Source organism: Rousettus aegyptiacus, unplaced genomic scaffold (genome assembly GCF_014176215.1).
Source record: "Rousettus aegyptiacus isolate mRouAeg1 unplaced genomic scaffold, mRouAeg1.p scaffold_m13_p_18, whole genome shotgun sequence".
NCBI lineage: Eukaryota > Metazoa > Chordata > Mammalia > Chiroptera > Pteropodidae > Rousettus > Rousettus aegyptiacus.
Window position 1 is genome coordinate 6,096,384 of NW_023416293.1, and position 26,321 is coordinate 6,122,704.

At 40.3% G+C, this 26,321-nt stretch overlaps 1 pseudogene; it reads left to right on the plus strand.

Moving 5' to 3' along the window:
* Positions 1-2,282: 2,282 nt before the first annotated feature.
* LOC118613424 lies at positions 2,283-2,402 on the plus strand (annotated as a pseudogene).
* Positions 2,403-26,321: the final 23,919 nt, after the last annotated feature.

Below are 26,321 nucleotides of genomic sequence, written 5' to 3' on the forward strand. Positions count from 1 at the left end.
AGATTACAGGAGAAACGATCAGGGTTAAATTTAATCACTCTCTTCAGGTTATAAACCTCAACCTAAGATCTCAATTAAATTAGTATATTTGTGTTTACATTTTAAACAAAGGGAAATGGTAGGAAATATATATACATTATAACAGTGGCTAGTTCTAAACGATGGGCTTCTGGATGCTTTAAAATATTTTTTTCTTTATAAATTCATAAATTATAAAGTATTTTAAAATTAAGAACCTCACATTAGACTGATAAAGACTATCATGTGCCTACCTATAGGCACATAACAAGTGCAGGGCTTTGCTTTGAACATCTCAATGTTTCTGTTCCAGTTAATGAGGACGCTCCACCAACTGTAGGCTTGATTAGCTTTTTAGTTTTTATTCAGGATTTGTTTCTTAAGGTTTTTTAGAATATGCATATAAAAAATAATATTATGTGCCTTTAAAAGAATAACAGGACAGCACTGTAGTACTGTAATGAAATCGTTGTCCTGATGATTGGGTAGATGAGAATTAAAATCCTCTGCATAATGTCCAGTACCTTACTGAAACTGAATTTCAGAGACAGGTGCTTCATATTTAAGATAATAGCACACGCCTCATCTCTTACACTATTTACAAGATCTAGAAAAATATCTGGTAAAAATATATATCTGTATACATATATACATAGTATATAGTACGTATTATATACGTAGTATATAGTATATACCATACTATATACTACATGTACTATATAGAGTACATGTATATTCATAGTATATAATACAATAATAATATGTGTGTATATATATATATGCTACCTAGTATTTTGTTTCTATTATTATTATCTTGATAAAACTTAAACATTTATTTTTCAAACTGTAGTGCTCCAATGCTAGATATTTGAACTAGCAAATTAATTTGAGAATAAATACATATGAATCAAATAATGTAAGTTGTAGTAGTCACTTTGGTATTCTTGATATCCAGGACAACTTCAAGGTATTTAAGCAGATAAGTGGCTATTTTAAACTATTTACAAAACAGTAGTCCAGGGTTTCAGACACAATGGCATGTGTAAGTTACAAATAGAATGAGATGTTTTGTAACTGCATCTGTAGTCTTTACAAAATGATTATTGATTGAATTTCATGCCTCCAAGGGTATTATGTGTGCTTTGTTTTAGAATGAACACATGGTCTACATTTATGTATCATTGACATCATGACTCTATTCAAGTGACGGAAATGTCAAAAATACCTGCCTCTCTTACAAAATAAAGTTTAAGCCCAGTAAATAGTTCATACTAAAAGGGTCTTTAACATATGATAGATACAATATAATAACAGTTTAACATGTGTTCCTCTTTTTGATCCATATGGACAAACTTTTATTTAGTATTAACATTTTTGTTTTCGAGTGTTATTCTTTTTTTAAAGATCTTACCCATTAAGGACAATATTGTTAAAAGAAGATTTCTGACGCTGTTTTGACAATACTATATGTTAGAAAATAATGATTTTAGATTGAAGGCGGTACAGCAAAATTTTCTTCAACATTTTTTCTCTTTAAAACAGATAAACAAAATCAAACAAACAAGGATAGGGGGAAGAAGACAGAGTGAGAAACACACCTTCCTATTGAATCATGTCAGGAACCACAGTGATAACTAGTGTAAAGACTGAACCAAGGCTATAGGAGGGCAGAAGAAAATGCCTGTCTCAGCAGATCCTGAGCAAAGTCAGCAGGAATGAGAACTCAGCAGCCAACATTAGCCAAGCTGTTCTCCATGAAAAAGCAGCAAAACATATATGGCTTTTTGGATGTGACGGTTAAGAATGAGACTCAAGAGTTAAAGAGGAAGGTGAATAAGTGAGAAAATAGATAAAAGGGAGAGGAGGAAAGAGAGGGAGGGTCGGAGGGAGGCCAGGGAGGCCAGAAGGAATCCCCAAATCGATAGCAAACAAGCAAGCTTTTAGGATCAAAATTATTGTGACCAAGTAAGCATAATTTACTTTTCATAAATACATATTCCTTCATGAAGAGTGTTGTGACTGTGCATGGAAGATCAGCAGAACACAGCATTTAAGAAGCAGAAGCCATAGGAAATGGCATTGTTCTCGTGGATGGGGTGATCTTTTTCCATTCTTTTTTTCTTTTAGTCCTGAATTGTATGTGTTGGGCTCTTAGAATGTGGACAGGTAAGCAAATGATTTAGATCATCCTTTTTTATTCCTTGATATTGTTTAGAGTAATTTTTTTCTCATTGGCGTCATCAACTCTCTTTTGAAAATCAAGTCACTATGGTCATGCCATTCTGAACAAGCCCTATTCCATCTGATCTCAGAAGCTAAGCAGAGTTGGGCCTGGTTAGTACTTGGATGGGAGACCACCTAGGAAGACCAGGTAGCTGTAGGTGTAAAAAATTTAAAAAATATAAAAAATAAGAGATTGTAAGCTGATAAGGTCCCTGCAATCTGTGAGGTAAACCAAGGGTTGCCTCACTTAAAAAACAAACAAACAAACAAACATAAATAAATAAATAAAAAGAAAAATAAAATTACTCAAAAATTCATCTTTCTAGATGAGACCTATCTCCTCCATTTCTAAAACAATAAGCAAGGATAAATTGAAAACACATCTACATGATATAGCCTAAGCATTAGCCATGTTACAATTAAGAGCTCTTAAAAATTGTTCACTGATAAATAACTCATTTGAAAATGGAAGTCATTATGACCTATCAATGTACATGGAAAGGCGGAATGATTTTCAGTCAAATGAAGAGTTGATTTAAAACTTTCAAAACACTCAGTATTAGAGAGGGTTAGAAAACAAAGAGAAATTCACATCTTGTAAATGGGATAATAAATTAATGCAAGGTTCTATCACTGGAGCATAATTCACAGATACCTTTCACCCAGAAATCTCTTTCGAAATTTTTTTTCACAAATGTGTACACACAAAGATGGATGAGTTATAATGTTTTTGCAATGGAAGCAGTACTGAAAGAGGCAACCTAATGCTGATCAATAATAAGAAATAACGATATCAGAATGAGACTATTATATGACTGAAATAAATAGATATATATATGCATCAATTGAACGGTCTCCAAGATATGTGAAAAAAGTGATTCAGAAAAGTGGCTTAGTACGCTCTCATTTCTATGAAAGGTTATCTCCATTAGGTGTAACTTTGGATCCTAGGTGGGATGGAGAATTATTTTCACCATGTCCACTTAAATACTATTTGTGTCTCTGTATCCACATATATATACACACACGCGTACATGCATACAGATATGAATGTATATATGTATTTCAATTCATTTTAATAAAGTAAAAAGGCAGTAAGTGCTTGGGAAGGATCTATAAAGTATATTAAATGATTGCAAAGTGGCATTAATGTTTGAATACGAATTGATGTATTTATAATAAAATATCGACATATTACTGTGGTATTGAAAAAGGATATATTTGTTAAACCATTGTGTAAGATTCAGCTTTATAATCATCAATATCCCTTACACTGTTAAATAATCTTAAGTAGATGGATTTAGCAAGCTCCAATTATATTCCTTGTGCTAAAGCAGGTCATACTCAGCTTTCTGAGTCATTTCATACTGATCTGAAATGTCAGAAAGCCGCTCACACCCTTTAACTGATTTTTACATGTGCTTCCAAACTGGAGAATCTTGTATAATATATTTTGTAAACTTCGAAAGACAGAGAAAGTAATTTAAATTGTGATCCATTTTTTTTTTATATCGCTAATGCAGCAAGGTGCTAACTAATTAAAAATTGTAAAATATAAAAAATAATAAGTAACATTTTTTTTTTTTTACTCAGAGATCAGCTTTATGGACATCAGTTTTTCTCTTCATAACTTCACTCTGTCATAAAAAAAAAACTCTGACCACTCAGAATAATCCCCAGTTGACGATAGCTTTTGCTTTGTGAGTGAGAGGAAATGCTGCGTGTATAGGCAGCTCTTAAAAGCAGGAATAGTGATGGCGGGAGACATGGGGATGACAACTTGACAAAAAGAGATGAAGAGTGTCAAAAGTGTTCTGCAGGATACTCACTACAGACCACAGTGCCGAATGGTCACGGCGGTGGCTATGGCAGAAATAGACCATTGGGTTTAGTCTTCAGTGCTCTGTGAAAGAAAGATAGTTAAGTATAAAATATGTGACATCATTTACACCATAATAATCAGCTCTAAAAGATTTTAGTGTTTGCAGAGATCAATCTCAGTTGTCAGATTTACACGGAGCTCTTCCTAATTGGCTAATGTAAAAAAGAATACTATTGGAAAGGAGATATCGAATCCCAATGATATGGCTTACATCCTTAATAAATACATGTGAGCTGATCAAGACACAAAACTTAAAACACTCAGAACAGAAGAAACTGAAAGACTAAAATAACTTTTAAAAAAGCTACTCAAAGAAGAATACCAAGAGATGAATATAAACAATGAGTGTGTAAAATGCCTTAATGATATTTTGGATTAGGTGATAAATGGCCACTGAAAATATACAGTATCTCCGTATCTCTTCCCCGCAATTAGCTGTCTCGCTCTGTATTGTTCTGTCTGCACTCAGAGTTGTTGTGAGTTTTTACTCTGATCCTTTTCTACTTCACCTCCTTTTTGTGCGTGAATTTCCTTTGTGAATTTTCATATATATTCCCTTTTGGAATTATCACGTCTCATCTCTTTTCTCTTGCAAATGGCTAAGGCATCTGTGGCCTCACCTTCGAAACGAGAAATGACTCCCTATTATAACTATGTCCAAGTTTATATCTTTATCCAGCGTTTTCCGTCCTTGACTCAGGAGGGATGGCAGGCGAAGACCTTGCTCTTTGATCCCAGGCGTACGTGAAAAAGCAACTGTGTCTTGAAAAAACTCAACCTTTGAGCTTCCTTTATGATTCGTTGGCCCTCTGCGACCTGGCCACATCTTGTCCCCCTGCTTTGTTAAATGTTTCCTAGCTGCTGTGAAGTCGCTCTTTTAATTCCTTTGTGAAAGAGAAGACTATAGGAAAATGTGACGAGGTAATGCACAAAACTGGCAGTGATGTGGGTATCTTAGATTCCAGAATTAAAAATTTTTGAAAATAAGAAAAGCTCAAATTATGATATATAAAAGAAATGCACTAGTAAGTGGTACAAGTGTTGTGGGGAAACCTCCACTTAGAATTTTTAAAGTTACTTGTATTAAATAATGATAGAGGACAGCTGGCTTATCTGGCAAAAAAAAAAAAATTATATACTTTAAGCATATAGATGTGTGTGTGTGTGTGTGTGTGTGTGATAAAGCAAATAATTAAAATTATCCACAAATTTATATGTTTCTTAAAGAAGTAGATAATCCTATCATATAGAGCCTTTCCAATCGTGAATATAATGATCTATGCAGTGTATTATAAAATGCCCTTCTATGTAGGGTTTGAAGTTGGGTAAGGACATAAGATCTTGATCTATTCCTGAAATGACACTTTTCTATAACTATATGACGGGTTTTCGATTAAGACAGTGTAAACGTGGATGAGACTGAGACTTGGTGTTAAGAATATACTAGAAATGAATGACGCATGACTTTCTGGGGGCTCTGAGAAGATAGTTAAAGCTAGAAAGTCAGACCATTCAGTGGTTACCAAAGTGCCACTATACCTACAGCTAATACAAATGCACACAGACAGCTAACTGCTATGGAGCTCTTAGCACGTGTCAGGGATTGTTCTAAAATACGCCAGTTTCATTCAGTCTTAAATCCCCAGCACCCCCAAAATTAGGTAATCCGATTATTCAATTTAAGAGTCAAAGGGAATTAAAAGCTACAATGTGGCAAAGCTGGGGTTCTAACCCCTGATGTTGGCCGCAGTCCCCATCCTTAACCACCTCCCGTACTGCTCCCAGCCCCGCTGTCCCTGCCTTAGGGAGGAGGTGAGTCCACGTGAGCTGGCCATCGGCATTGGCTAGTTAGACACTTACCCCCTACAATGCCTAGAACACGGGGCCCCCATCCTTCTTCATGATTACTTTTCAAAAGGGTCAGTACCAGGTCCTTGAGAAAGACATTTCTGGGTTGCAAAACAGTGAGAGGCTGTAAGATTTACATTTCAACAGGGCAGAAAAAGAATTTACTATCTCAAGTTTTCTAAAGTAAATAGATGGTCTAAGAAAAGGAAGGTCAGAGGCCTGTGGTCAGGGAGAACCTGTTAGAGTTTAGTCATGAGGGGAACGTTAAGGCTGTCTTGGTCAGGATATGTAGAATAGTATAGTGGAGTATAGTGTAGTGGAGTATAGTGTAGCATAGCATAGTACGGTGTAGTGTAGTTTAGTATGGTATAGCAGAATATAGTGTAGTGTAGCATAACGTAGCATAGCATAGCATAGTATAGTATAGCATAGCATAGCATAGCATAGTACAGTACAGTATAATGTGGTATAGAGTAGTGTAGTATAATGTAATGTAGCAGAGTATAATGTAGTATAGTGTAGAGTAAAATAATACTGTGTAGTATAGTGTAGTATAGTGTAGCATATTATAGTATAGTGTAATGTTTTATAGTATAATGTAGTGTAGCATAACGTAGCTTAGTGTAATGTAGTGTAGTGTAGCATAGAGTAACATAGCTAGCATAGCATAGTATAGCTTAGTGTAGCTTAGTATAGTATAGCATTATAGTACAGCATATCTTATGAATATCATTAATAACATATTAATAAGATATGACTAAGTGCAATAAAATATGAAGGCCACATGAACTGGTGATAATAGTAAATCATAAACCACAGATTTAGCCACAGTAGAAAAAGAAATGTTTTTATTTTAAACATTTGAATGAGTCAGAAACAATCCCTGATTTTGGCATGATTTACCTCCATCAGGTGAGGGAGGGTCTTCTTAAATCTAGCTGTTTGCATGAAGTTTCCCAGCCTCCACATTTGCGGTATCTCTCCTACCTACAAACAAAACTAAACAATCCCTAAACCTAGGAATGTGTGTTTTGTTTGGCAGCAATATTTCATCTTGGATCATCGAAGTACTTGCCCTCCCTTCTACCCCAGTACCATCTTCTAGAGTCTAAACGTTATTTGAGTGAAGTGAAGGCCACCAACTAATAGGCATGGCAAGGAAGCTTGCAATTTGCTGCAATTTTCAGCCCTTATTAGAATAATCCCCTGTAGTGTGACTGTAAACCATTATTTGTAAGTTCAGAATAACATAGACAAAGTAAAAATGTCAATCAAGAAAAATTTGCCTTGCCATTGTTTGATGAAAGATAATAAACTATGGTGAGACAAATGAGACCTCGTTAACCGGGCCATATGATTTAAGCAGTGTGCAAGTCTAGTTTTTCAAACAGATCACATTCTTGTCTTTTCCGGGCTCTCATCCATTTCAGATGGGTAAATTCTCCTGGGAGGATGGGTATTACAACAAGATTGATCGCTGTGTTTTAACGGAAATAATTTTGTGGATGTAACCTTTTCCAACAATGCTTGAGAAGCATACTTGATGAAAGGTCACTAAAGACAGCACCTATTTTCTAAGTTAAAGGGAGTGTTTCAAGAGAAGAAAGAACTCTCTCATCCCAGTTAAGGTCACGGCTTTGTGACTGTTAGTTTCCTAGCCCAAAATAGCCCAAGACCTCCGTGATCTAGACTCTGAGCAGATTTTTCTTAAAGGAAAATAAATAAACACTCTTTTCATAGGTACAGTTCTCAATATATTTAATGATCCTATAAGTTCAGAAAAGCAATTTATGTTTCACACTATTACATTATTCCTATCACTCTTTATTTCTAGAACTGTAAAGTTGAGAAATTGAAAAGAAATGTAAAGAGGAAAAACTTGATATTTAAATTTTTCTCAATAAAATGATCAGAGGATCATTATATACATTGATATGAAATATAATTATAAACCTTATGATCCTTTGGTTAAGGAAACAAAGTTTTTAGGATAATCACTAATTATTCAATATTGCCGTGATTCTTTTTGCAGTCAAACTCTATTTCTATTTCCCTAAAATTAATATTTAAACAAAACATTGCAGATTTAGAAATGCTCTTTAAATTTTCAAGAGCAACCAAACAAAAAGAGAAAAAAAAAAAAAAAGGAAGACGACTTTCTCCCCTTTGGCTTACACACACTCAATACTTTTGCATCACATAGCAACTCTGGAGAAAAATCACAATCTATTATTCAGAGAAGAAGAGAAAGCATGCCACATTTTTAAAGGTTAGACCTAATCTAAATATTTGTCGAGAATACAGAGTAAGCAGAAGGATAAATCTTTATCATCAATTTTCATACATCTTGGAAAGATACACACCTGGAAGAATTTTTCACAGATGAAAGTATTTAGTTTGTAAAGTGAATAAGGGAGGAAAGCAGACATGTTGAGAAGGGGGAATGCGATACGCATCCAGTTGAACCAGAGACAGAAGGAGACATCAGCACAGGGAAGGACGAGATGCCTCTTAGAGCACTTAGCTGCGAAACGGGAACAGCTGTTCAAGCTTTGGGATGATGGGGATTCTGAGAGGTCCAGGTAGGAACATCTGGTATAGTTCATCACAGAACGATTTAAAGCTATTATTGCTCATGTTATATCTTTATGTTATTCTCAGTGAAAGTTAATAGGCACATAGATTTTTCTCTGGTATATCATGAATGTGTAATGAGTCTAGGGTCCACAAGCATTTAACTATATCAGAGATAGATTATTCCATAACAGATACAACAATAATTTGCATCCACATGTCATAAAAATAAGCTCACACCTTACATTTTTTATTACATTTTGTAATAAAAATATCCTATATCTATTTTGTACAGAATACAAGTTTATGGCATTACCTTTTTTGACCATCCATGTAGCATTCAGTTAATAAGAAAACACTAAGCTTTTTAAAAGCGATGCAGCTTCTCCTTTCTAATACTCTGCATTCTGGAAAAATGAAGTGCCCATTAGCACCTCCCACCTATTTGTGTGGGCCCATTGTAATTTTAACACTTATAAAAGGAAGTGTTAATGGTGACATTTCAAAGCACTGGTTTCAAAAGACGAAGGTGACTTTATTAAAAAATAATCAGAACGAACACCTTTTTTAGTTCGTGGGAAAATATAAATATAAGATAAAAGTATCTTTTAATAAAAGAAGAAAATTATTAAAAATCAGTGTAAATTCACAAGGTAAATTTAAAATAAATTTATATGTATAATAAAGTGTGACATGAATAAGAATTTCTACAGAATTATAGTATTTAAAATGTCACAAACTAATCAATTAAGAGTGTTTGAGGTAACGTGTTACAATTTAAAGACTATTAAAACTGTTCTATATATCTCTAGCATACATGATTTTTGTTGGTTTGTTTTCTGCACAGGCTACAGTTAAAATGTTAGGTCAGTCCTTTCAGAGTAAACTTGAAAAACAGAAAGCAGTATTTCAACAGAAAAATGTAATAATCCACTCTGCAAATTTTCCTCACCGTCTACTTTTTAGGAAATTAAATTTCTTTTAAATTATTTCTAGCCTTAAAAAAGAAAATGATGACTTTATTGCTAAAATATTATAAAAATAACTCAGGCAAAATGGCAGCCACGCATATGGCCCATGCATGGTTTGTAAGGACTTAATTTTTAAGCTAGGCGGGCGTTACATAGGTTATGTAGCAATAATTTATTGCTAAGAAAAATATTCTATTCATTCACTCATTCCCAAGACTCACAGCATCTAATATTTCAAAAGTGATCAAGATTGTTAAATTTCAAAACAAGTGGGTAGCCTGAGGTGCGCTAAAATGAGCAAGGGATTTCGAGGAATGAGACCCTGCCTCGCTGAAGTCAAAGTTCAACATTTCACGAGCTGAATGACTTCAAGTGACTTTCTTTATTCCTCAATCTCTGTATCTCAGGTTTCTCAGGGACAAAACAAAGACAGTCATAACATCTACTCCGTTGCTTAAAGGAAAAAAAAAATAATGTATTCGAAGTTGTTTTTTAAACTGTAAAGCACCTTTAACATAACTGCTGGCCCCCAGAGTCACATAAGTAATTAAACCTCAATAAACTGAGTAACAGATGATCGTTCAGCTAATGGACAACGACATCCAGAGCCATCTCCCCTGAAGTGACCGGTGGTGATATAGTGAGAACTTTTACGAAGCCACACGAACATCTCCTAACACACCAGTGCAGCATTCATTGAAGAGGCAGGACTTTGGGATTTAGAACCATCATAGAATTGAAAGAAATATGTCTTATTCTTATTACAATAATATCTTACATCCATACCTCTCTATATAACCATTCTTGATAAGAATGTTCCGCAGGGATGGATATGTACCTACTGGTTCCTCCTGGAGGCTGTGAGGGAGGAACCACTCTAAGTCTCTCCCTTAACTTCTGGGGGTCCTGGCCAGCCTCACTGTTCCTTAGCTCGCGGCTGCATCATTTTAATCTCTTCCTTTATCATGACATGGCCTTTATGTCATTTGCATCTCTATGTCCAAATCTCCCGCTCTTCTCTTTATAAAGACACCAGTCATTAGATTTGGGGCCCACCCTGACCCAACATGACCTCGACTTGATTACATCTGCAAAGAACCCATTTCCAAATAAGTTTACATTCATTAGGACAGGGGTAAGAGCTTGTACACGTCTTTTTGGGGGTATGCGATTCAGTATACAACAGAGAATAGACAAAGATATGTCAGAGAATTGAATGGAGGTACAAGACAAATTAATTTCATGTTATGGAATGAACTTAAACATGTTGGTTCCTTGTTTAATAGGATAAAAATCTAAATATCATTTTATAGGCAATCTGGAGTTATTATCAGTAATATTTTTGTTGATATTATTATGAGTTATAATTTTCCAGACACAGATGGCTCCAACTAGAAGAAAACAAAAGTCAAACTATCATTTTTAATAAGATTCAAACTTTGAGAACAAAGCTAATTTGGATGTGAGGAATTATAAGTTTTATAATTACAGTTAAAAGCTGTTTGTTTTTTTTTCTCCACTGAATTCTGTTCCTTTCCTGAAGATGTTTTCATAGAGACGGCATTAGTCCGCAGCAAATAGCCAAGAGTCCAACTGGCTCCAAGACATAGCTTTAGTAGAGTAATTTATTAGGGTCGTTATTGCCGATCTGGTCTGATCTAGATCAGATTTTCTTAGGGTCCCAACATATGAATTCCTTTTATCACATGACAATCTGGCTGTATTATCTCAATCCAGGAATTGCTTTAACATGTAGCTAGACACAATATCTAATTATTATTTGCTATAAGGGTTACAAATAACTACTCAAAACGATAGTTCCATATGTTAGGGAACTTCATTATATATTAAACTACTTTGTGGAAAATAATGCCACATCAGGTCACTTTATTCAGATACATTTTTCCCCCCAGAAAGACTCTTGGAAGGCTTCGTAGGAAGTCTGTCTAAAGCTAGGTGTTTCGTGACAACGTTTTAGAGATTTATTTTATGACTGAGTTAGACATTTGGTTTCTCTTTTCAAACTTTTGCAAGTTAAATTAAATCTCTAAATAGTGATCTCTCTAATATAAATTTGTGCAGACCACGTTTTGTTTTGTTTTTCTTAAGAAAATTTTAATCCTTCTCTGCCGGTACTCCCTTAGTTTAACACTGAAGACAGTTATAATATCCTAATTTCGAGTCCTTGCTCTTTTTAGTTTTCTTAATTCTCAATAGTTACTTTACTCTCGAATTCTTAAATTTAGTAAACAAGGGGCAATTAAATGTCTAGCAAGACGTGTAAGGATTATTATGTCCCGATTTTTGCTAGCTTGCTCGTTTCATTTTTCACTCTACCCTGTACGTAACTTGCAGCTCATCATTCTGCAACAGCAGACTTGCTGATGGGGGGGGGGGGGCGGGGCATTGCCTTTTTAACGTATTACGGTTGTCTGTCTGAAAGTCGCCCCTGGTGGCTGCTGCACACATGACCCCTCTCACCCTCCCACCATCGTTTGTGTACCTGACTTCTGCGTATTCTCTCATCTGAGTCAGCACTTCATCCAGGACATTTCAACTATATACTCCTTCCTTCTGGTCTGGATTAAGTGTGCGTGCTCCCGTACGTACAGTGATCATATAAATCGCTATCCCAGCTGGGTCATTTGCATTCCAGAGGGGGTGCTAATGGCAGGGAGCGTGGGGCACAGGCGTAAATGAATTTTCTTAGGTAACTCAGGAGGTATGGCTGCGCTACAGCGTATTTATTCCAGGGTAGCATTAACATTACTTTTATGTTTTCCACTCTACTGCTAGCTTCCTGTGTGGGTAGCGATTATGTCTTTTAATTCCGGGCCCCAGTGTCCGGCATTATATAAATGCTTATTGAAATGAAATAAAATGAAATGAAATGAAATGAGTAAATATATAAATATGAAAAAGAAGGGGCTGGAACAGGTGAAACCTAGGGCTCTTTTAACTTATAAAGGAACCGGGCAGCCGTAGTGGCGAGGAAAGCGCACGGCTCAGGTCCCCTGGCAGGGAACAGGCGCGTCGATGCCGCTCTCCAGCTGTTGCCCATCTGGGTTCACCTTGACCTTGACCTCTGCACCGCGCTTCTGGCCGGCGACTGAGCGCCGTGGCGACGCTAACGTAGGCTTAGTCCAGCAGGACAGTTTTTTCATGTTCATTCGTTCAGTTCTTTAATAGGCACCTTTGGCTTGAGGGCTCCCCAGGGACCTGGCAAAACCTCTTCAGCGCCGAACTGCCGACCGACTGTTCCTGCCACTTCTTCGTCCTTCCTGCTCCTTCACAGGGGTCCCGTCCATGCTAGCTCCACGTCGTTTCTTTCTTGTCTTCTCTTTAGCCGTCACTGACATTTCCCCTCAATAAAACCCTTGCACGTAGTCGTGGACTGAATAATGCCTGCCAAAGACGTGTCCGTTCTAATCCTTGGAGCATGCGAAGGTGCTCTTTCACCTACGACGCCGTGCAGGTGTGAGTAAGTTAAGAGTCTGGAGATGGGGAGAACATCCTGGGCTACCTTGGTGACCTAACGCAATCCCAAAGGTCCTAAGAAAAGGGAGGCAGAAGGGTCAGGGAGAAGACAGAGAACAAGACGACAGAAGCCCAGGAGAAGCGACGAGGCCGTGGAAGAGAGGCTGCTGTGCTGCAGCCAGGAGCCAAGGACCTCGCGAGGCCTCTAGAAAGTGGAAAGGGCAAGGGGTGGATTCTGCCGGGAGCCTTCGGCAGGAACAGCCTTTTTGCCCAGTATAACCCCCAAACTTCCGACCTCCAGAACTTTAAGATAATAAATTTGAGTTGTCTTAAGGACTAAATTTGTGGTAGGTAATCTGTTATAGCAGCAACACACACACACACACACACACACACACACACACACACACCTGGTTTTTGACACATTCTTCTTGGAGGATCTAAACTAACACAAATATGAGTGTTTGTTTCAGTATCAGATGAAAAATATACATACAAATAATGATTTAAGGGATTATTCATAAAAGTATTTCATTATCTTGTCACTTTTGAAAGCCTTTAATTTTTAAATAAATAAAAGTTCTCTGATGGAACGAAGTTCTAGAAAAATGATAATCTGTAACCTCAAATGGCAGCCTAAATTATTTAGAAATATTATGTATATATAATATCTGCTGTTGAGGAAAGATATTGCAGATATGTGTACATTGATAAAATATTAAGAAATCATCCTAAATGATGGACGATGCCCCTTAGAGAAAATAATAGCCTAAATATTTGTCGTGGAATCTATTGTCGAGTTTCGTCTATATTTATTAGACTGGAAAGCCTAAGGTCTGTGAAGGCTTCAACTGTTCAGAAACGTGGGGACAGAAAGACCGTGAGACCTTGGCTGCCGGCCACGGAGCCGTCATGCCTGCGCCATGCACAGCACCGACCTGATTCTATAATGCTGTTGTCCAAGTTCATACTTTTACTCCACTTGAGAACTTATGCCATATGGCAAACACTGTGTTCTTCACAAAAATCAGTTATTAGCCAAATCCAAGATTAGTAAGTATGTTGGTTTTTCAGGCTTCCTTAGAGACTTAAGAATTAAACTTTCCATTAAATTCCCCTCTCCCCCTCCCCCCAAAAAAGAGTATAAAACATGTTGCCATGGCGTTCTTTTTTATCTGACCTTGGCATATCTTCCCTTGTTATCTGCTTTGCTTAGATCACTCGTATTCCATTGCATCCTGTAGCGTGTACCTATTATTCTGGTAGCCTGATTTGAATTCAGGAATCATCAATGGCTCTTATTGTCTGAGAAATTAGAATTTAAATCGATGGAGCTGAGTAAGATTAGCCTCTTTTCTAAAAGAAAAGAAACCTACTCTAACGAAACCGACACTAGCTGTTATGGTCAGGCTTTCGTGAAGTCTTTTAGCTCAGTTTCTCAAAACACAACGCTAATGAGACAAAGTACCATTTGCCAATAGCATTTTGACATCCCCGTAATTTCCTGTTAGCCGACTGCAATTGAAACGTGTGTGGTACCTACATGCTGTATGTCACAAGAAGAGTTAGGAGAACGGCACGATGTGCAGATGGATTCAGACCGATGCTATTTGATGACATAGCAATCGACTCATTCATTTGTTGATTCAGGGTTCACTTCTTTTTTTTTTTTTTAACAAAATTGCTTTGAGAATTTGTTTCCAAAACATTTTTGCCAGGCACAGACTGTTTCACGGCCACGTGAGCGTTGGACATGGAGGCAATTAAATTGAGAAAGAACTGTGACTGCATCACACGGAGGTGGAAACTCCAAAGGGCCGCCCGGGGGGTGGATGCGAAAGCCTTCTCGAGAGAAGCAGGTGGTAGTGAGGCGGGGCAGGGGCGCGCCCATCCACGCGGCGGGGACAGAGCGCAGCCGCCCCTCGAACAGCATGCTTTGAACCACGTGGGTCCACTTACGAGCAGATTTTTTTTTTCCAGTAAATATTGTTAATGTCTTTTCCTTATGACTTTCTAAACAAAGTCATTTTGTTTTCTTTTCTCTATCTTACTTTATTGTAAGAATATAGTATGTAACACATATCACATACAAAATATGTGCGAAGTCACTGTTTTATTATCCGTAAGGCTTCTGATCGACAGCGGGCTATTAGCAGTTAAGTTTCGGGGGAGTCAAAAGTTAAACATGGATTTTTGACTGTGCTGCGTTTTTTTTCGGAAAGTAGTTAGGCATTGTTATTGCTATAGGTTAGGACAATTCTAAGGTGGCGGCAAGAGATGAAAATGGAATAATAGGCAGAAATTTAATGTACTTAGGGCCACGCAAGGCTCCCTTCCTTACCTTCCCCCTCCCCCCCGCCACACACACACACACACACGCACACGCACACACAGTCTCTAATGTCTATTGTTACCTCTAAACTTCTTTCTCACCTCCTCATTTTATTTGCTATTTCTCACTTTTCTTTTTATCGAAGATAGTTTAGCTCAGACTCAGTTCTTGCGTTATGGAGTCTCCCTTGTGGTAAACCTTCTGAAACTATTTTGTCTTTGAGCCTTAGAGTGTGACTTCTGATTTGGTCCACACTCGAGCGCACTGCGTAGGCCCAAGCCCCCTCTGCACTTGCTCAGATCTGAGAACTGGGCCGGGGGGCTTGCTGTGGGAGGGCGGTTAGCGAGCAGCGGGGAGCCTGAGAGGCTGGGTGTGCAGTGTTTACGTTTACTAAAGAACCCGATGTGAGATTTTAATTTTGGAAACATCACCCTGGCGATAATATCTGGCAGTGTCAGAAATGATTGAGCTGCAATAAAGCGGAGCAATTAGAAGGCCAGCACCGAAATTGAATCAAGAAATAACAGTGGGGAAAGCGAGGAAGGCGTAGATTGGAAGGCGGGCCTACTAAAATTGCTCCCAGATGACATCGTGAGACAGCTTGGATGTCTAAGGGGATGCTGGCGAGACTACCTAAGCTAGAGAAGAACAGGGAAGGAGGTGTGGGGTGAAAGATGGTGCCCCTCTCTTGTCGAGGGGTTGAATTTGAATTGATGAAGACATCTGTGGACCTGGATATGTGGCTCCGGAACTCATGCCGTCAGGCGGAGACTCGTGGTACGGATTGGAGTGTCATCAGTGAAGACTGTGGCGTAAATAAGGCACAGGGAGTTTTACAAATTACTGTGTATCAGGCCCTGACGGCTTTGCTCACGTTAAGTCATAAAATTGTCACGACTCCACGAGGCAGGTTCTCTTTTATCATCCCCCCCTTTTTTTTTTATGGAGGGAGAAACTTAGACACAGAAAGGTTAATTAACTTGTTCAAATTATAGCGAGGTGTGGAGGAGCCGACAGTCAGGCTCAGCCCGTCTTTTCATTCTCGTGATCATTACCCTGCAGAACGAAAGAGAAGCATCTGAGTATGAGACCTCCGAAGAAATAATGCGTAGGAGTCGATGTGGACAGAAGGGCCCACAGAGGAACCTGAGAAAGAACAGGAAATAAGCGGAGGGGACAAGGACAGATTGCTTCGCCGAAACAAATGGAAGACAGGGCCACTCATAAGTACTCCGTTTTCTCTCCCTCCGGGCACCAGATTAAATCGCAGTTCTCCGCTATGTTCAAGACAGGTGAAACCGTATGACTTTCTGGCACGATGAAATAAAGTTGAAATGATTTCTGTCCCGTCTACACTTAAGTACGTCCGCGCGTTTCTCCACGCTCGCGTTTTCCGCCTCGGCGGGTCTGGGCACCCGGGGCGGCTCCTGTGCACTGAGGGGTGCGGTGGTCCCCGCCCCGCGGCAGCCCGTGGTGGACACGTAATGGGAGGGGCATGTGTTAAAAAATCACTACAATCTAGCCCATGATGACGCGTCAGTGTGTCAAGGGCATCTTCGCTCCCATGGGATTTTTGTTTGTTTCTTTGCTTTAATTCTAATAGTCATAATAAGCCTGTGTAGGAGAATATATTATGTCACACAGTATGTATGATTCTAATGCTCTTGGGAGTGAAAATTAAACACAAAAAATATGTGATTAATAGAAATACCCAAGAAGTTAATTAAAAACAAATTAAAAATGAAATAAATATATATCCAAGTCAAGGTTTCTTCTAATCCCGCAAGTCATAGAATCAGGTACATAGAATACCAGGTTTATGGAGTGTTTAAAGCACGGAAGCAAAAATCTTTATATACTATATATTTTACATAGTATATATATAAATTTACATATAAATTTGAATTGTGAAATGATATATTAAATATTACTATATATTTATAAGTAAATGAACTTATATATTCTAAATTTTAATTTACAAATTTTAAAATTTGTGGCGAATTTATAATAAATAAAAGGTAAAAAAAAATCCATGCTATTATAATTTGAATGTCTGTTGGTACGTAAAATCTTTTTACTGCTATTCCTACATTTACATGAAATTCTACTAAATAAAGTATTAAAATGCTCCATTTTTTCCTTTAAATTTACATATGGCTTTTAAATTTACAGAACACTTATAGTGTATATAATTTCAATTAATCAATTGACATGAGGTATTTTACCATATTTTTTAATAGATGAGGAAACGGGATAGAAATCCATTATTATTTCAAATCAATACTAATTTTATTTTTCTCTGAAAAAAATTATATGTTATCTACAGATAAATGAGCTCACTGGTTTCACAGCACAATGAGTATTGTCATTATGTGGGGAAAGGCCACAGATATCCTGACATGCTTGTAACAGAGTGTTTACAATTAAGAAACTTAGAAAGATAGGGCTAAAAATAACTAACTAAATAAATAAATTGTGTGTGTGTGTGTGTGTGTGTGTAGCAGAAATTCTAAAAAGGTGATTGTATTTAGTGCCTCCACAATGTAAATAACATGTAGTCCTGTTTTTAAGATACTTTTCTACTTTATATCTCTCTTCTCCCAACGTCGCATTCTAGAATTTACCTTCAACTGAGCGTCTGAGTCTGAGGAGCATGAATGTTTAACTTTATCAATTGCTTTTATGAGCCTTTCCCCACCCCCATATAATGTCATTTTGATTTCTCCGGAATTTCATTTCTTTGAGAAATCCATTGACATTTATCTCCTGTGGAAATATGAAAATCAGGGAGCCGGCAGTTGTGAGATGCCTGCTGATGGGAGCAGTCGGGGGGTCGGCCGTGTGGCAGATCTTACGAGGGGGATATGGAGGAAAAAAATAAGGCAACCAATAAAATGTCCTTACGTAGAGCCTCTCTCTATTAATTAAAGTTGAATTTGAGCAACCACAAAGACAGGGAAGAATGCCTTGGGTCTGCAGATAAACAGACGACCAAACACTATCCACACGGGGCCCCACATCCCTGGGGGCCAGGTCGGTGGGGAGGAGGGGAGACTGCAGGGTAGCAGGGGTAGATAATAACTTCGAGTGAGGCACGTGCTGAGGAGGCCGGGCCTGTGATCATGACCCGGAAAGGGAGAGAGCTCCTTGCAGCCGGAAACCATATCTTAAACATCTGTGCGTTTTTAGTTCTTGGTCCCTAAGGGAGAAAATAAATATTTGCTGATTCGACTGTGGTAACCTGCCTATTTCAATAATGTGGTAACTTATGATGCCAAAGAAGTGAATGCAGAATAAAAATTTTGCTGCAATTTATTGTTTATCTAGGGTGGTCATTTTTAGCAAAAGCGAACAAAACAAGCAGGCCCCTTGTTAAACCGGGATTTCGAGTGCACTTTAGTGATCGCCTAGCTCGGCTGCTCGTCGCCTCTGCGTTTCCTCTGCCAGACCAGGGCACCGCACTCCTCAGCCCCTGCGCGTATCCAGCCGAACTTACTGCCCACTTTCTGTTTCTCAACACTTCTCAATTAAAACTGATTAATATTGTACACCCGAAACTAATATAATGCCATCTGTCAATTACATCTCAATTGAAAAAAACAAAACAAAACACCTGACTGCTGGATTATAGCCACCACTGTAAGTTTCATTTCTGGCAACAAAAACCCCATTGAAATTTTATTTATACCTCTTCTCTCTGTGATAATATCAAATACAGTAATATTTTGAGGACTGTAGCCATAGAAAATGATAAAATCTACAGTTTTGAAGGCAAAGCAAATTGATGTCTTATTGCAACTTTCATGGAATTCAGTGAGTCCACCGAATATAGACAGCAGTATCAAAATAACGTGAACTGCATCTTTCATTATCCTGTTCAAGCTGACAAAACAAAGGGATTTATAGCCACAGCTGCCATTCCTTTACTTAGGTGTTTTATTCACCTGTCTTTTTTCAAATGTTAAGCACCTACTCTTATTATTTTTATCATTTATCTTGAAAGCTGGAACTGTTAGGACCACATTTTCCTGCACCCGGAGCATAACGAGATTTTCTGGATAGAACTAGAAATATATATTCATTGCAGGTTTTATTATTTCTCTAGTTGCTTCCTGGAGGATGAATTGGTTTATGACATTTCAGGTTTCAAGGATCATGGCTTATAGAGCTTTGTTTATAATTTTGGAACTTTAGTTATAGAAGGCACTCTGAATGTATGTTGTTGATAACGATGAAGTAAATAAGTAACCGATTGCCTTAATAAATGTCAAACTCAGACCATTTCTTTTAATTATTTAGCCTTTTATGTTTTGATATTCTGAAAGTAGTTACTTTCCTCAAATGCACACACGGATATATGTAAACAACATAATACATGTATGATGTGGTCCTCGGTTTTAGGCTTTTTATATGTAATGTAAAAACTCATGGGTGCTTATTTTTAATTAAAGCTTTTACTATTTATTTATCTATCTTTAAAGTGTTTGTTTTTTAAACTGTTTTAATATTGTCTTCATTACAATGTAACAAGCTGTCATTTTGCCTGATAGCTAGATATTACCATTTTCTATTTTGATCAGGTGAGAACACTGGACCGCAAGTAATAGTATACCAAAATAAACAGTGGCTTAAATGATGAAACAAATAGTATTTAATTATTCCCCAGAGCAGAACTCTGACGTAGGTGGTTCCGGGTCGGTGTAACAGCTCCGTGGCATCCTTCTGCACTTCCACGATCAAAGCACTAACCTTTTGTTCTGGGCTTTGTTGCTTCATGGTTTCAAGTTGGCTGCGGAAGTTCTCAACATCGTATCTTCCCATTGCTAAGTTCTAAGGCCTGCAGCTATGGGGTCAGAATGGCTAAAGAACTCTCTTTTCCATTTTACTCAGGGAGCAAATTATTCCCCAAGTGTTCCCAGCAGACATCTCTTCGTCTCTGCAGTTTAGGTCCACGTGACCGGGCTTAGGTTTCCTGTTTTTTGAGAAGCCGGACACTTCAGTTTAATAGGCTCCGTTAGACTGTCTGATGTCCCATTACTGAGATTAAACTCTAAACCTCCACATTCACAAACTTGGAGAAAATGAGCTTGTGATGGAAAAGTCGCATTCTAGAGTTAACAGATGTTTTTGAGTTCTCATATTCCTGTGTTTGCGTTGTTTTGATTTTGAATGAAGTGAAGAATGTAATGATGTTGTTGTGTGTTGAATTTGATTTAGACCTATCTGTCTTATACTACTAAATCAAGACAAACCATGTCATTTCAATGAGCTGATATTCTATGCTTATGATATAATCTGAGGATATAAAATAAGTTAATATCTGAGAACAATGCCAAAACCTAACAACCCTTAAAATCTTACATGAAAATCTTCACTTTTTTTAACCACTTGGAATGTGCCTTAATTTTTAACCGTAATTTTCAAATGTAGGTCATTTTTTTCATTTTAATGGGATTTTACTTATTCATTCTTTGTATTGGGATGGTGTTGACAAGAGTAGAAAGGGGGTATGTTAATGACAGGGAAGTAATAATTTCTGAAAATTTTCTAGCAAGAACCCTTTTTGCTGGGGCTGGGCGAAGATAATGGTGTTGCCATTATGTGACCTAGAGCAAAGTGACTGGCCCCTCAACATTGTTTGCCAGAGCCTTAAATTCGCCTGGTGACATGCACAGGTGGCCACAGGGCAGATGTTGTCTGGTGAATGCCAGGATAGGAAAGCTGGACCTATCCTGGTTTGCTTCCCTGAGCCACGGTGGGAAGCAATGTAAAAATACAGAAAAGCAGACAGCGCGAGAACACGTGTGTAAATACAAATTCCGGAAGCCAATTTAAGACCAAAGAGACAACTATGCACCAAGACAGACAGCAGCCAAGATACAGAGGTAGATAAGGAAACCGAGTGACGTCACCAGTGTTCAGACTGCCACTAAAATTCTGATGCGAAGACGGTGGGAAGACGAGAAAGTTGAAAGCTATGACTTAGGGCACATATTCCAAAGGTTATAAGGGGGAGGTTCTGTTCTAAAAACGTAAACCGAGATGCTGTCTTGGGAAGGTTCATAAGGAAAAAAAAAATCACATTGCGAAAGAACAGCGGATTGGGCTTCTTCCCTTCCCGACTCCTTGCTTTCATCTTCCAATTCTCCTCTGTCAGCAAAAGAAGCAAAATGGGGAGGTGAATAGAATCCTGGAGCACTGTCCTCATTTCGAGAAGACCAAGCAAACGTTTACCCATAGGGTATTTCACAGAGACATAATTCGGTCGATCCCCTTATCAAATAACTTAAAGTTACAAAATTAAGTAGCACGAATATACTCTTAAGAAGTGTTAAAGTTAAATATATAAAAATGTATCACATGGATCTATAAATTCGATTTTCCTGGTAAGGAAGTGATACCTGGATTCATCTGTCCGAGGCCTGAGAGTCTGTTACAGAGTTGGTGAGATGAAGGAGGTTTGGTGGCTTCTGTTCCGGAGAACCTGAGGGTTCAGGAGGTGACATAATGTTGAACTGCTGGTTCTGCCCTGACCTGTTAGGTTAGAAAGGACAAGTCCTGACCCCTTGAGACTCAGTTTCCTCATGTGTAGACCTCGCTCTGAAAGGTTTCATCCAGACTATAACTTACCTTATTCTTGGGGACAAGGCAGTATGTAATCAAATGTAGTCACCTCTCAGGAAGCATCTTGAACTTGATGGACAATAGGAGGTTGAGTGAAAAGGCCAAAGTGACTTATTATCGGTGAAGTTCTGATGACCAGAGGGAGGCGCTCAGGCCAGTGTTTCGGGAAGGCAGGTTTGACCGTGTTAGGAAAATGCCCGTGAGAACTCCAGGTAACATAAGGGTGCCATCCACACGTGACAGACTTTGAAATTCCTTAATAAACGGCACGGCAGGGGTTGGGGTGGGGGTGTCTGATGGAGGAGAAGATCACACGTGAAAGAATAAGTTGCAACACGGACAAGGAGAGTTAAACGAGAACTTTTACAGCAGAGGCTGCTACGCCTCCCAGCCTTCCCTGGGCAGAGCACGCGCGTGAGGCAGGGGCAGGGCAGACGCGCGGGCGGTTGTCCCTCGGGCTGAGTCTCGGCCCAGGGAGCCCACAGCTCGGAGACCAGCCGCTGGAGCCGCGCCGACCAGCTCGCGAGCAGAACCTGTGTCTGCACCTGCTCGGCCTGCGCTCACTGCCCCAGGCGCCTGCGCCCTCGGGCGGGGTCGTCTCTGCTTTCCCTTGTCCTTTCCCATGGGCCTGAAGTTTGATCAGAGCCCACGCAATCCCAGGAGGTAGCACGTTTTGTTTTGTTTTGTTTTGTTTTGTTTTGTTATAAACAAAAACCCCTCTCAGGCTTTAAGGTGAACAGTGACAAAGATCTCTGAGTGTACACAAATTCTGTCCGGTTCCAAATACCGGGAAGTTTTAAGAAATGAATTAGCCCCTTCTCATCGGAGTGGAGAGGAGGAGGCAGCGGCGAGGTTCAGTTCTGGACGCCGGCGAGCTTTTTTTTTTTTTTCAGTCTGAGATATGACAATGAAATTTAAATTCTGCGTAATTGACATAAATAGGCTGGAAAGCAGGAGAGGCCGACACCAGAAGGGCCCTTCTCCTTTGCCTGGCGCCGGCGAGTCTCCGGCTCGGCGCTCAGCGAGACGAGCCGTTTTCCGGAGGCGGCCGGGGCGGGGCCGCGGCGGGCACGCGTTCCGCAGGTGCGCGGCCTGCAGGTGCGCGGCCTGCAGGTGCGCGGCCTGCAGGTGCGCGGCCTGCAGGTGCGCGGCCCGGGCCGGCGCCGTCGTCTTGCGTAGCTGAGGCCCCAAAGGAACCGGCCCCGCCCCGGGGAGATGCGGGCGCTCAGGTCTCCCAGGCGTGGGCAGAAACTAAACACCGGGGAGCGCAAGTTACGGCTGCTGCGGACCGAAGATTTCTGTCCCCCTGGGATTCTTGCGTCGAAGCCACACTCTCCCTGCGACGGCATCAGCAGGCGGGGCCCTCGACGAGGACGCAGCCCGCAGCCCGCCGAGGCCGGACCCCCCGCCGGACGCAGCGCCTGCCCGCGCCTGGACCGCGGACCGCCGGCCTCCGGAGCTGTAAGGACTACGTGTGTGTTTGTGACCTAAGCCGTCCAGTCCGCGGTCGTTTGTCATGACGCCCCGAGCTAAGACGGAGGCGCTCCGAGAGTCCTCACTTCGTTCCCCGCTCCGCACGGCCGTGTCCCTGCCTGAGCGGGAATGTGACGGTCACCGCTCGTGTGTCCAGGCACCCAGCCCGAGGCGTGCTGGCGGCTGCGCGTTCTCGTTTTCCTGAGATGGGGTTTCGCTTGACCCCCCTCCCCAGCTTGCCTTAGCTGCAGGTGCTAATGGGGCCTGGGGGGGGGGCGGGGAGCCGAGGCCTGCACCTGCCGCCTGCAGGAAGCACGACTTCGGGGTGCTTCTCTATGTGAAAAGTCGGGGGACCCGAGTTTGCTTCTGTGGTTGAGCATCCTGAGGTCTGTGTCCAAGCCCGTTGCTGGCACATAAACGGGCCACATTGTCCCTTTTGGCTTTTATTGGAAATACGGCGATATTTTGATCTCTAACTGCTGTTTTATGTGTTTCACTTGGTTCTAAACCCTCGAGGAAAAGGGTTTTCTTTATTGGTTCGTTCAAACCCAGTTGTCCAGGTGCTTTTCGTCAGCACCTGCCTGTTAGCCATTAAAGCGTAAATCAAGGCCCTCGATGAGAGAGGCGGGGTTTAGACGCAGACGGGAAGACACAGGTGTGTCGGGTTATCTCCGTTCCGCACCTGCGGTAATGCTGGCGCAGCTTTGGAAAACGTTCTTCGTGCCGTTCAGCTCACAGAACTGTTTCTGCTCACCTCTCAGGTGACATGCTCTAAGAGGTGACTGGTTAAACCAAAATGGGTTTAGGAGGAAGTGACCTGGGTATTGACAGGATAAAAACAGTGACCCCTGAGGACGATGTGGAGAGCGCGAGCTGCTCGGCTCTGAGGGGGGCGGGCCGCGGGGCCGCCAGCACCGTCCTCTGGCGCTGCAGGTGCATCGCGTGGACGACGCGTGGGCCTGGCTCTGGCGGCTCCCGCTGTGTGCGCGAATCTCAAGGAAGCAGATGTGTCTCAAATCTGCCGTTTTCCGTCCCGGGAGAAGGGCATCCTTGGGAGGTGAAAAACCTTCCGAGGTGTCGAAGCATCGATTGAGCCCCTGTTTATAAACGATCTCTTTAGAGGACCCTCAAGCACCAGATAGCAACTAGGATCTCTCTCAAATCTCTTCCAACCCTGAACTTTGTAATCGTTAATTCCGTCCTTTAGATTCTCGGGTACAGTCCAGAGTGCCGTGGGAAGGGGGCACAGCGTATATATCCAGATAGCAGGCGTTGCTAACGAGGTCACCGGGACTCCCCGAAACAGACCCCTCCCGGGCGGGCCGTGCCCGCGGCAGCCACCCTGGTGGAGGCCCCAGCTCTGCAGAGCGGAACCGCGACTTTGTCATTCTGCCCGCGTCCCTCAGACCCAAAAGCCTGCGCGCCAGCGAGGGGGGCAGGAGACCGGCATAGGAAGCCGGCGTGCCAACGTGCCCACTTACAGTGAGGAACGGGCCTGCGAATGGAATAAACATTCCGTTCCTCTGGCCAGCCCCTCTCCTCGTGTGCACGTTTTATTGGAAGCCACGTTAAGATCAGACTGTTGTCAACTGAGCACAGGATCACACCCCCCTGAGACAACTCTAGGAATTTAATATGTGATGATCAAGCCGCCGGAGCTTGAAGCGTCCTCCTCTGCATAAGGGGCATGAAGCACCCCGGGGCTCAGCCCCTCGCCTGGCGCTGACCGGCCCCCCTCTGCCTCCCGGTCCTGCTCTCCCCCGGCTTCCTGGGAGGAGCAGTTGCCTCTCCCTGGTGCCAGAGGACGGGCAGCCAGGCTGCGACATTCGAACCCAGATGCCAACTCTTACCACTGATCTTTCTTGGGCAAGTTGCTCATCTTCTCTGTGGTAGCCACGTCTACCAAAAAATAATAATAATAATAATAATAATGACCATTTCCAGTATTGTAACGATTTAGCGAGTATGTGTAAAAGATCTTTGAAGAATGCCTGGCAAACACTGAGAACTGCAATGTTAGTGATTATAATGACTCTTACCAACATTATTGTTATTACTAAAATAGTTAAGTGATTTTTGTTCTGAGAGACATTGTTTTTAAGTTTATTTTGCAAAGCATAGTTTGGTTACTTTTTTGCTGATATGTTTATTTAATTTCATGTGATAAAGTGATTGGCTTAGTGTTCTTGGGGGCACTTGACACATATACCAACCCAAACCCACAGGCAGTCAGAGGAGAGACGTTGCAGTAGGCTACGTGATGAGTCAAGGGAAATGTCAAGATTAAATGAGTGTTAAATTTATAACAGAATTTGAAAATACCAAACGAGTCATACTAAGTGCATTGAGCATTTCTTTTAAAAAAGGGCATGTTGATCATACGATCATATTTTATGGCACTGGATTATTCTCTGAACACGAATGCTATATCTGGAAATATTTTACTTGGAAAGTGAGATCCTTTTACCAATCATTTCTCATTTAGCTCAAGTGAGTAAAAACATTGCCTTAAACAAAAATTTGATGAGTTTTTGTCACCAGAATATTTAATTTTCTACCTGTGGGTGAGGTAGTAACCTGGCCAACTTGTTTATCTGTTTAACCCTTTGGGTATGATCCATCCATCTAACGTGGATGTGGATTTTATAAACACACACACACACACATATACATATATGTATATATATATATATGCACATATATATACACATTATATGTGTAGATATATATGATTATATGTATGATTATATAAAGATATAAATGACTGATTACTTATGGATTATAAGTAATCATATATAATCATATATCTTATATATAGGCTATTTATAGTACGTAAGTAATCATGTATCTGTATCATCACATATACCTATATATTATATATGTAATAAGTAATCATCAA